The sequence below is a fragment of the Psammomys obesus genome, unplaced genomic scaffold, assembly GCF_907164565.1.
Source record: "Psammomys obesus unplaced genomic scaffold, mPsaObe1.curated_primary_1811, whole genome shotgun sequence".
Taxonomy (NCBI): Eukaryota; Metazoa; Chordata; class Mammalia; order Rodentia; family Muridae; genus Psammomys; species Psammomys obesus.
The window spans coordinates 13,710,750-13,723,086 of NW_026596143.1; positions in this window are offsets into that span (position 1 = coordinate 13,710,750).

A 12,337-nucleotide genomic window follows, 5' to 3' on the forward strand; every position below is an offset into this window, starting at 1 on the left:
GAATCGAACCTAAAATAATATACCCAGCAAAACTATCTGCCATGATTGAAGGAGAAATAAAAATATTCCATGACACAAGCAGCCTTAAAAATTTTATACCTAAAATCTGTAGGATACCAAGAGTCATATCTGGAAGACCCAACATATGAGCATGGGAAGGGGGGAATGAGAGACCAAAAGATTAAAAATCAGTGGCTATTATTTTAAAGTTTAAAGCACAGGCCTGAACCAAGGCTAGCTGGATGGAGACATGTCCAGCCACCTTTGGGGAAGGGTTAGCCTTAATGCCCTGAGGGGAAGAACTAGCCTTACTGCATTCTTTACCCACTAGAGATACAGTTGCTAGGAAACTGGCTCATTCCCCTAGGAAAGGATGCCAGACCAGTAATGGTTTGGGGACCTTCTTATAGCAAATCAATTCAAAATGCAACATTCCTTTTGTGTCTCGGCCAATAGATGCTTGCCAGGCAGGAATCCCCCCTGCTTTGGGTGCGTTGGGAGGGACCGGAATCTTTAAATCATCCAACTAACCCGAGCACGAGGCTCTTGGCTCTCACAGCTTTGGCAGGGTGTGAGCCCAAGCTGCAGCTTGTAATAATTTGTAAGAAAAAGATCCTCATGTGTTTTGCAATGGAAAAAAAATTATACCTAAAAAACACACATGAGGTAAATATAAGAAACATTATTTTGGGTTGAAGATTGGAATGAGCATAGCAGGGGAGACTTTGGAAAGAAATATTAATTCTTAATAATTATTAAAACACAAAATACCACTTAGAAGCAACACCACCAAAAATCAACAACATTTAACACACACATTTTAGTACTTTAAATGTCAATAGCATCAATTCTCCAATCAAATGACACAGACTGAATGGATTAAGAAACAAAATCTGTCTATCTGCTGCCAACAAGAAACCCATCTTAGTTTTAATGATAGGCGCTGCCTTAGAGTAAAAGAATGGACAAAATTATTTTAATCAAATGGGACCACGAGGCAAGCAGATGTGTTATCCTAATGTCTGACAAAATAACTTAAAACTAAAATTAATCAGAAGCACTAAAGAGGGGCATTTCTTTCTGATGAAGAAAATGGTTAACGATAAAAACTTTACTGTCCTAAACCTAAACATTCATCAAACCCAGCAGTGTCCAAGTTCATTAAAATAAATCTACTACTGGGATTAAAGACTCAGATGATGTATTTTTTCAATACATTTTCTTTGTTTTGTATAATTCGTGTTTAAACTATGCAATGCCTTGGGGGCTTTTCTGTGCTGGTCTTGTATAGCTGGTGTCCTGTGTGCTCCTTGTATTTGTATGGTGAGTCTTTACTTAGTTTCAGGAAGTTTTCTTCTATCATCTTGTTGAAGATCTGGTCTGTGCCACTGACTTCAAATTCTTCTCCCTCATATATGCTTATAATTGTTTGGTGTTTTCATAGTGTCCCACATTCCCTGTATGTTCCTGTGCTTTTTTTTTTTTTTTTCATATGCTTTGCTTATTTTGCAAAGATCCTTTATCTTCTATTCCTGAAATCCGATCTTCTGCTTGATTCATTCTACTTATAAGGCTTTCTTTTGAGTTTTCTAGTTGGGCTGTTGTGCTATTCCATGTTTGTTTCAGGTTGAGTTCTTTTCAATGTTTTATCTCTTCTTTGAATTTTGTTTTTTAATCCCTGAATGGTGTTGATCATTGCCATCAGCCTTATGTTTGTGTTTTCTTGGGAATCACTCAGGCATTTGGCTCATGAAGTTCGTTCTGTTTAACTTCATTGAGCTGTTTCTTTGGGTTTTCTTTAAATTCCTTGGAGAGTTTGATGATGTTCATAACTTTTCTTTGAATCTCTCTGGCCTAGGATTGATTCACTTAAGTACTTCTCAAGGGCAAACATTTCTACAGGACCGGTAGGTTTTGGAGAGAAGATAATGGCTTGACCTTTCACACTGTCTGAATTTTTGCAGTAGAATCTGGGCATGTGGACTTTTTTGTTGTTAGTTTTATGTCTCATATGGACAGAGCATGTTGGAAAAGAAGAGAGGATATGTGGGCAGATTGGGTCTAGAGATTGGAAGAAGAGACTGGGATTTGGCATGTGTGACTTGGTTCAAGTATGTAGTCCAGAAGGAAGTTCTTCAATATGGTAAAAAAGTAAACTGGTTTCCGTACTTTTTAATTGTTGTAACTTTGAACTTAATTTTTAAATGTTGTTTTGTCTTTATGCTTTGTTGTAAAATATATCATTTGAGAAATGTAACTTAGAGAGCCATAATTAATCTATCAATGAATCAATCTCTCGGTGTGCACATAGATGTTTGTGTATTTATGTGTCCATTACAAAGACACAGAAGCGTCTCTTTCCTCCTTCCTAACTGCCTGTACGCTGACCTGTGTATTATTTCTATTTTGTACTCAATAAGCTGTTAAGTTTGATTTATTCTCACTTGTCCTGAAGTTATTTTCTGTAGTACAGCCAAGTGTCCTGTTTAATGTGAGAGGAAGTTACTGATAATAGTGCTCAGGAGAATCACTTTCTCATCGCTCCTCCCTTCTCCCTCCCCCCCCATTTTTATTGTATTATTTTTCTCTCCCTTCAATGCGTTTTTCAATATCCATTTCTGCTGGTGAGCAGCAGAAATTTGACCAGGCAGTCAGGTTTCTAGCACTCAACATCCATGGATTAATCAGCATTACAAAATTATAGGATGTTAGACCTGTAGCAACCGAACTTAACCCCACTCATTAAGATAAAGAAACCAAGCCCAGAAAGGGATTTGCGCAGAAAGAAGCAGGGCGATCATAAGACTCCTGTCTTGTCAATTCTTGGCTGAGAAAGCCCTGTCCTCATTGGTCATGAGGTGACCATCCTAAACCTCTTTATTTTCCCACATGCTCCAGTTATCTGGCAGTCTATCCAAGTCGGAGCACGCTTTTGTATCGGTTTTTTTCCTGTGACTCCCACACAGGGATGCTTGACAGGACTGTCTTTAAGATCTGTCGCTCCAGGCTCACACAAGCTGCTGCCCTTTCTTAAACTGTCTACTGTGGAAAATCTCACAAACTCTACTTCTGAGACTAATAGGTTCTAGGTGTCAATTGGTAGCAACATTCCATTGTTGTACCAATCTTCAGACTCCGAGTTCTTTTCCTGTTACGTAACATCTCCCTCAGAGATAAAGATGAACTTGAATATTTGAGGGCTTTGAAAGGTCAACAATTCCTAAAGGGTTATTTAGAGCATGATTAAAGATGACCAAAATGCTTGTTGAACACCGTTTGAAATAGATAATACACACTTAAACTAAATCATCCTTACCTTGCAAGGAGCCAAGTGACACTCATTGGAAACTACTCATAGACGTTTGGTCTGTAGAGGATACTACGGTCTGAATGCTCCTCCACACACAGCAAGCTCTTCCCTTCTGTAGGTGAGGAGATGGGGGAGTCTCCACTCATCATATGTTTGCTGTGTGTCTAACAAGGGTGATGTCATAGAATTTAATCTTCTCACTTACCCCGTGTGGTAGTTTCCTCATTTTTTTAAAAAAATGAAGAAGAACTAATACATAAAAAAAAAAAAAATTACTTTTCCTGGAAGGAGATAACTAAGCTGAGCCAGGCTTCACGCCCATCCCTGGCTCCAAAGATTGACCTATTGAATTGAATATTTCACTTCCCACTGTCAATATTTCACTATTGATTGAATATTTCACTTCCCACTGTCCTTGAGAAACCACATAATTTTTTCATCCTCTCTTTCTCTCTCTCTCACACACGCACTGCAAGTATAGAGTTATTTTCTTCTACTCTTAACAATTAAAATCTGTAAATATTCCAAATGTCAACCAGCCAGTGAATAAATAATTGTGGTGTATCATACAATGGAATACAACACAGCAATAGAAGGTAGTGGAAGAATAAATTACTAACACAGCCATCCAACTGATGAATCTTGAAATAATTGTGCTCAGTGAAATACTCTAGAGACAAAAGAATGTGAACTGCATGGATCCACTTACATGAAAGTGGAGAAAAGATAACACCATATTGACTGGGGTGCCCCAGAACAGAAGTATTTATCATGATATCCCTAAGAGATGTTTTGCTGGCAGTGAAAATGGCAGCAGTGATATAGGACAATTCCAAGTAAAAGAAAAGAGACTAATTGTTGATGTCATTTATCCAAGAGTGACTCTGATTTTTTTTTTTTCTGAAGAGATCTGATCTAATCTCTTTTAAAAGACCATGCTCTGATTCTGTTGAACAAAGCAAATACGGCATGGAGAAGGAATAAGGAATAAGGAACTTTGACTTAATCTTTTACAGGAGTCTCACAGAGGAGAAAATCATTTTTCTTGTCTTATTGACTCGAAACAGCACACAAAGCCAGGGTCAGATGTCGTCAGTCGATGCCCACGCGTCGCTTTCAGCGTTGCGTGGGTGTCCATAGCTCAGGCAATGTTCATTCTTCTGATTTAGGGGTGCAAATGGCTTACGAAGGTTCAGTAAAGAACTTGGTAAAACCAAACTATGCAGTCAGCTCAGCTCTCAGGAGTTAATTACATCGGGACTACAAAGCATAGTAAGATTGATTACATTGTTTTTCTTAAAGGTCTTAAAATTTTTAAAGACTTTTTTTTTAATCGACTTAATTTTAAGTAAGGCCAAGTGTATAGAATGAGCTATTATAAACAACGTCAAAACACATTTTTCACTTGGTTGCAGGTTGGATCAATGTTTAATTTGAAAAAGCAAGCTCCAAGCAGCATTTCTCAGAAAGCTCATTACCAAAGTGATGTATACATTTGCCACAGAGCACTAAATTGCAGTTTTTCTTCCCTCAATTTTATTTTTAAAATTAAAATGTAATAACGTTTTCCTTCTCTTTTCTCCCTCTAACCCCACCCATGTCCTCCTCCAACTTACCCCCTCTCAAAATTATGACATCTGTTTCTTTGTTTCTGTTAAATACATCTGCAAATACATATAAACACATACATACTCACACACACACATCATGGAGTCCACTTAGTATAGCCTGTCTGTATATGATTTCAGGGGTGACCACTTGGTATTGGGGTCATGCACAGGGAAGCCAATTCTCTTCCTCTGAGCATCCTTCAGACGCCTGCAGGGTTTTGTCTAAGATTTACCCCTTCCACATAAGCATGTTTATTGGTATTGTCCTTGTTCATGTCTTGTTAACACAGCCGTATGGTTGGAGCATCATGGGTTAATAGTGTCCCCGTCATTTCTAAGACTCATAGTCTCACGGCGTGTTTCCTCATCCTCTGGCTCTTTCAGCCCCATCATCGCCAGTGTTCATGAGCCTCATGTACAGGAGTTGGGTTTTAAACTTATCCATTGGGTCTAAGGCATCCCATGATCCATTGTACTCTGGTCGTGGCCAGTTGTGGTTTTCTGTAACGGCGTCTGTCGCAAAGGAAAGATTTTTGGTGGATGAGAATTCCAGTTATCTGTGGGCATATGGGTAAATATTTAAAATGTAGGTAGAATTATTTAGTAAATGTGTTGGTATAATGTTCTTTTAAAATGTATAGGCCTTACCTTTGTTAATTCAAATGATGATTTCCCTACCCCCAACTCTCTGGTTTCAATCCGGATATTGCATATTGCATTGTGATACTCACTATAAGCATCACCTGTCTTAACTCTTGTGTAAACAGGACACAAAAAAAGCAACTAGATACAATGTTGTGCAATGGGAGGAGCCAGAGGACAGGAAAGAGGGGAGGAGCTAGAGAGCAGGAAAGGGTGGGAGGAGAAGGAGGAGAAGGGGCGAGGGGAGAGCGAGGAGAGCAGAGCTGGAGGAGAGAGCTTGAAGGATGTGGAGCATGAACCAGACCTAAGATTTCACAATCTTTTTGTATACAAAAAGCAAGTATAATGTGGAAAATCTAAATGTTAGGAAACTGAAGGCTTGGAGGTTTAGGAGGGAGTAAATATTGCCCAGCATTGTGTTCTAGGCTAACTAAAAACCCAGACTCTGTGTGGTGATTTGGTTATATAGCTGCTGAGGATTAACAGCAGCATTACTAGAAGATAAACCAGTAGTAAATATTAATCACCGCCTACAACATAAATGTGTTTAGTAAATCAGTAATAGTAAGTTCTCCTCTAAAGACCTTATGCACCCTGGGTAGTTGACTAAGTTTCCGGTACCGGGCATGATTTCCTTCCTGTTGATTGGGCCGTAAGTCCAATTAGAGAGCTGTTGGGTACCACCAAGATACCAGTGCCACTACTGGCTCTCATGCATGTCTTTCTGTGCTGGTCATTTCTCAGATCTGTCATGTACAGGCTCAACCACAGAGGCATATCCTAGACAACTCATACATGGGCTTTCAAAAGTCCACATGAGGTCCAGTCTCCCTGTCTTTCACAAACTCCATCATACCTAAGCCTAGACATTCAGATTTATACAAATGTATTCCTTGTTCTGTCATAAGCAGGTTCACACACATGGATTTCCAAGTTCTGTTATAGGTAGGTTCATGTATGCAAGTTAGCAAACAAAAAATATTTCCTAGCTCTGCATTGAGCAGGCCCATATATGCACGTATGTCCTAGCTTCCTCACCCCTAGGCCTGTCAGAGGTACATGTATCCACACATTCTCATGTGCAAATGTAGCCCTGGCTCCGTCATAGGTAAGCATATATGTGCACTTCAGTCTGTGTGCACACTTCCGTTTCTGGGCCCTGTATTTGGTCATTCTCTGTGTTCCGGTTCCCGCACTCTGTCTTGGTAGGTGTGTATGTGCAGCTCCTCAGGCACGGATCTTTGCGGTAGGCAGCTGGCTGTGTGAGTGTTCACACCCATGAATTCCCTGTCTCTCTTATACGTGCTTGCGTATGTGCGGGTTCACACAAGAGTGTGATGTCCCAGCTCTGACGTGGTCGAGCGTATATGTGCGAGTTCGCGTACATGTATGTCCACCCTGTCATAGCTGTATATGTGCAGGTTACAGGGTCTGTCTTTGGCGCATGTGCTGGTTTGCACACATAATTAGCCAGCTCCACCTTAAGTCAGTACAAATGCATGGCTTCATGCGTACCCACATTGTCATGACTAGTGTTATTGTCAGCCTTACTACATCTGGAATCAGCTAAAACTAAGCAGCCATGAACACATGTGGAGAATTTTCTATTATTATTATTATTACTATTTACAATTTATTTACTTTGTATCCTGGTTATAGCCCCCTCCCTCATCTCCTCCTGGTCCCAACTTCCTTCCCTTTCCCCCTCCCCCTATCTCCTTCTCCTAGTCCATTGATTGGGGAGGTCCTCCTCCCCTACTATCTGACCCTAGCTTATCAGGTTCATCAGGACTGCCTGGATTCTCTTTCTCTGTGGGCTGGCAAGGTCGCCCTGTCAGGGGGAAGTGATCAAAGAACAGGCAACGGAGTTGACATCAGAAACTGCTGAGACTGATGCATCAACCAAGGACCATGCATGAAGAGGACAGCTCAGTCTCCATGTGGGTTCTCTACTAAGGAGAATTTTCTTGATGGTCCATTTGAGATGGGAAACTCGCTGCAAATCTGGATTATTTTACGTCAAAGACCCACCCTGAGGCTGGGTCACACACCTTCTGGTGGCAGCCTACATAAAAGGAGAAAGCCTTTACTTTATCGCCTGCTTATTCTTGTCACTGGCAAATCCATCTGCCCCGCTATTGAGGTTTGCATTACCTGGCATTAAGGCCTACCTCTATGAGGTTCCAGTGTAGCCTGAAAACCAGCTGGGACATCTAGTCTTGTGGACTGAACAACTACTGGATTCTTGACCTTTCCATGAGATTTCATTGTTGGACTCTGTGAACCACAGGTGTAAGCTCCTCTTATAAATCCCCACCCCGGATGAACTGACAAAGCCAAAGCTCTGTGATAAAAATTAACCAACTCCTAGCATCTCAGGACACAGCGAGAAAGGGAAAGAATGAACTCAGCGAGACCGTTGGCCTGCTCTGGATGCAGGTAAACAGTCCTAAAAGGTTTCTAAGTGCGCCCCGGAGGGGAATATTCTCAGCGGCAGCCGAAGAGCTCAAGTCATGCTAAACCAAACAGAAGAACTCGTTATCAGATTTGGCCGAATCGCTAGGAAAATTCAAGTCTCAGCCTTCAATGCAGTACAGGAGAGATCTGTGAGCGTGTTGGCCACGAGCTGCTTCCAAGCCAGGTCTCACAGGCAGATCTAAAGGCCTGTTGGCCCAGCCCGTATGTGGGGGCTGTCTGGGTCCGTGGGTCCACACACCACCTCCGAGCCAGGTCAAAGGGACCAGGGCATGAGAGCAGGGAGCCACGTGACACGCCCAAGCCTGGTTACACGGGAGGTGGTCTGGGCATCTTGGCTCACACGCCGTTTCCAAGTCCAGCTAATTGGGCATGGGTGTGTGTGTGTGGGGGGAGGGTGGCCACGTTGGCCCACATGCCACTTTTGAGCCTGGTCACAGGAAGGGACATGGAAGTTGTGAGAGCTACATGCCCGCACAGCTGCAGCAGGCACGTGAGCAGATAGGCCCAGGCCACAGGGTGGTGGTGCAGGCGTGTCGGTGAGCAGGTAAACACAGGTCTCCACCTTGCAGTGCTGGAACACGGCCGGCGTGCGGATGCTTGTGCCAGTGCTACCATGTTGTGGCACTGGAGCAAAAGTGAGGACAGGTGTGTCCACGCCTAGGGCCGCCGCGACAGGGCGGGTGTGTGAGCACGCATGCTCAGGCTGCCACGTGGCGGTGCTTGGCACATGGCAGGTGAGCAAACAGGTGTGTTCACGCTGCCACGAGATGGCCCTGGAAAGACGGTGGGCATGCAAGAAGATGTGCCCAGACCGCCAGCTGGCACAGGGGCACAGCTGGAGTATAAGCAGGTGAGCCGGACACCGTCCCTCAGTGGCACTAGCCACAGCGGATGTGTGAACGTGGTGGCGCTGGGACACGGCAGGTGTGCAAACAGATGTGCCCAGACATGGCACGTGTGCAAGCTGGCACGCCGAGGGCACTGCATGGCCGCATTGGCCCAGGCTGGCATACAAATAGCTGAGTCCTCACCAACAAGTGATGATAGTGGGGGACGGCTCACGTATAAACAGGTGAGTCCAGGATGCCACATGGGGACACCGGGACATGGCTTACGTGTGAACAGATGAGTCTAGGATGCCAGGTAGCGCTGTGGGACACGGAAGACATGTGGACAGGCATGCCCAGGCACATGCCAGGAAAATAAGGTGAAAAGGCACGCCGAGGCTGGTGGGTGTTGGTGTTGGGACAGGTGCTCAGCTGAGCAGGCAATATTGCACGCCCAGGTGTCAAATCTGGGGCACGGCGGGCGTGTAAATGGTCTGAGGAGTCTGCCACGTGGCTGCCCTGGGATGGGATAGGCATGCAAAAAGGAGTGTCCAGGCGGCCATTTGGCAGCTCCGGGGTCACAGAAGGAGTGCTGACAGGCACGGCCAGGTCACCAGGTGGAACGCTGGAACACGGCTTATGTGTATGAGCAGGAGGCCCAGGGATGGTGGTGCAGAGAAACTCTGTGCGTACCACGTGACTAACCAGAGACGGGGCAGGCGTGAGAACAGGCGTGCTCGGCAGCCCCGGGGACAGGGCAGGTGTGCAGATGTGTCTGCCCAAGCCACCACACAGATGTGAACGTGGGGTGTCCCGGCCGCTGGCTGGCAGCACCGAGCACAGGAGGTGCTCCAACAAGGGTGCTCAGGTCGGTGATCCGAGGCTCACAGAAGCCACGCAAACTGGTGTGCCCAGGCAGACGCGTGGCATTGCCGGGACACGGCAGATATGCAAACGGGCCACTGCTTGGCAGTGCCCGGACACAGTCTGTGTGGAAACAGGGGTAACTAGGCTGCCGTGTGGTGGCGCAGCAAACTTAAAAATAGGCCAAGCCACCGCTTGATAACCCTGGGATGTGACAGACGTGTGACAGGCGTGTCCGGGACGTCACACAATGTGGTGTGAACCAGCAAGTGCCAACCGGCCTGCTAAAGACGTTGCGTCACCACGTGGTGGTGCTAGGACGCAGGAAGCAGACAAATAGGTGTACCCAGGCCTCCCTGAGGTGGCGTTTGGATACAGCGCGTCTGTGAACAGGCATCTTCAGGCCACCAGATGGCAGTGCTGAGACACGGCAGACTGGTGAACAAGTGTGAGTAGGTGCTGGAGCAGTGCCACCTCGTGGCAGCTCTGGGAAATAGCATGTGTGTAAAAAAGCATGTCGAGGCCAGCAAATGGCAGTACTGGGACCTGGCACACACGTGAACAGGTGAGGCCACGCTGCCATAACAGCAGATGGGCACAAACAGCCCTGTCTAGCCTAGCATATGGCCTCCCAGGGACAAGGCAGGCCTCCAAACAGGTGTGCCCAGGCCACCGCTCAGTGACCCTGGGACGCGGCAGGCAAGCAAAGGAGTGTGCTCGACCTCCGAGTGGTAGTCCTGGGGTGCGGCAAGCGTGCAGACAGGTACGCTTGTGCCGGGACATGCATGCGGTGAAAGGCATGCCAGGTCAGCAGGGGCCACTCAGCTAGGAGTCCTGCAGGCGCATGAACAAGCATGGCCAGGTGCCAAGTGTCCCGGTACAACCCTACGGCAGTGGACTGTCACTCGGCTGCTGACCCACCTGCCGCGTGCCCGCATCGCCACTTGGCTGTGCAGGCATGCCCGTGTGAGCACCTGCCTTGTCGGCCCACAGCCCTGTGGTGGTGTGAGAATGCCTGTTCCCATGCCTGTGCTGTCCCAGGGCCTCCAGGTTGTGCCGCCGCCTCACCTGTGCTGGCACAGACACGCCTGCCTCCATGGCCGCCGTGTCCCAGTGCCACCACGTGCTGGTGCGGGAATGCCAGCTCACACGTGTGCTGTGTGCCAGCACCACAAATGGGCAGCCTTGGCACACCTCTTCATATGTCGACCATGTCCCAGCACTGCCTTGGGGTGGCATATGATATCGCCTGTTTACCTGCCAGCCATGCCTCAGAAATGCCACCTGGTGGCTTAGGCAGGCCCGCTCAAATGCCAGCCGTGCCCCCACATCTGCAGTTAGTGGCGCCGCCTTGCCTGTTCTCACATCTGCCACATCCACTGCAGGGTATCATGTTTGGGCTCAACCCTAGTGCCATCTCCACCACAGGATAGCAGAAGCCTGGTGTTCTCTTGCCTGCTGCTCCCGTGACCACCATGACACGGTACAGGGAAGCCCATTCTCATCTCATAAAGCGGTGCTGGCCTTCTGGTGCGCACACCTGCTGTGCCCCAGGACCAACAGGTGGTAGTGCGAGCTCGTGTCAGCGCCCCCACGTGACGTCACGGACTTCCCTGCTTATGTACCTGCAGTGTCCCACAGCCGTGACAAAGACGCACGGCCCTGTTCGCAGTGCGCCCCAGCCCTACCACCTCACAGCGCATTCTCTACGGCGCTGGATGACAGAGATAGCCCTGCTCACGTGCCTACCAAGACCCGGCGCTGCCTCATGGCACTCCAACACTGTTCACACACACCGGCACTACAACACAGCCCCGAAAACGTACATACAAGTGACGTTACACGGACCCAACATATGTATGTGTGTGTGTGTATATGTATGTATAAACAAATATATATATATATATATATGCACATAACAATAATCAGTGAATTAAGAAGCTGTGAACTTGAATGAGAGTGGGGAGGGGTATATGAGGTTAAGGAGGGAGGGAGAGGAGGGAGAAGAGTTGGTAGTAAATTGTAATCTAAGCTGGGTGTTAGTAACACACAACTTTAATCTTAGCACTTGGGAGGTGGCTCTCTGAGTGTGAGGCCAGCCTGGTCTACAGACTGAGTTCTGGGGCAGCCAGGGCTGCACAGAGAAACCCTATTTTGAAAAACAGAAACACAATATTCTCAAAAATAAATGACAACAAAATTGTCTTCTCTTTCTATTGTTTCGGGAGAATCAGGAGGTGGGCTCCAAAATCCAGGAGGAAGGAGCCCTCTCCAGCGGTCTCTCCGGCGGCGGCAACAGCATTATGCACCCCACCTACTCTCTTGGAAGTAACTCCTCAGCCATGCTCTGTAAATAAGCCCAATGAATCCATTCGCTTACCAAGTTGGACTTCATTAGAAACCTTACCTTCCTCTCTTACTGGTGACCTATCAGGGGTGGGTAGATGTTCTCTTTTCTCCTTCCTTCTGTTTTAGCATCTCTAGCATAAAGCTCTAGCACTTTGACAGAATACAGGACTACGATCTTGACAGAGCCCTGCCATGTCGACCAATAAATAGGGAAAGAGGCCCTGGCTAGATAACAAAGATGCTGAACTTCCAACTTT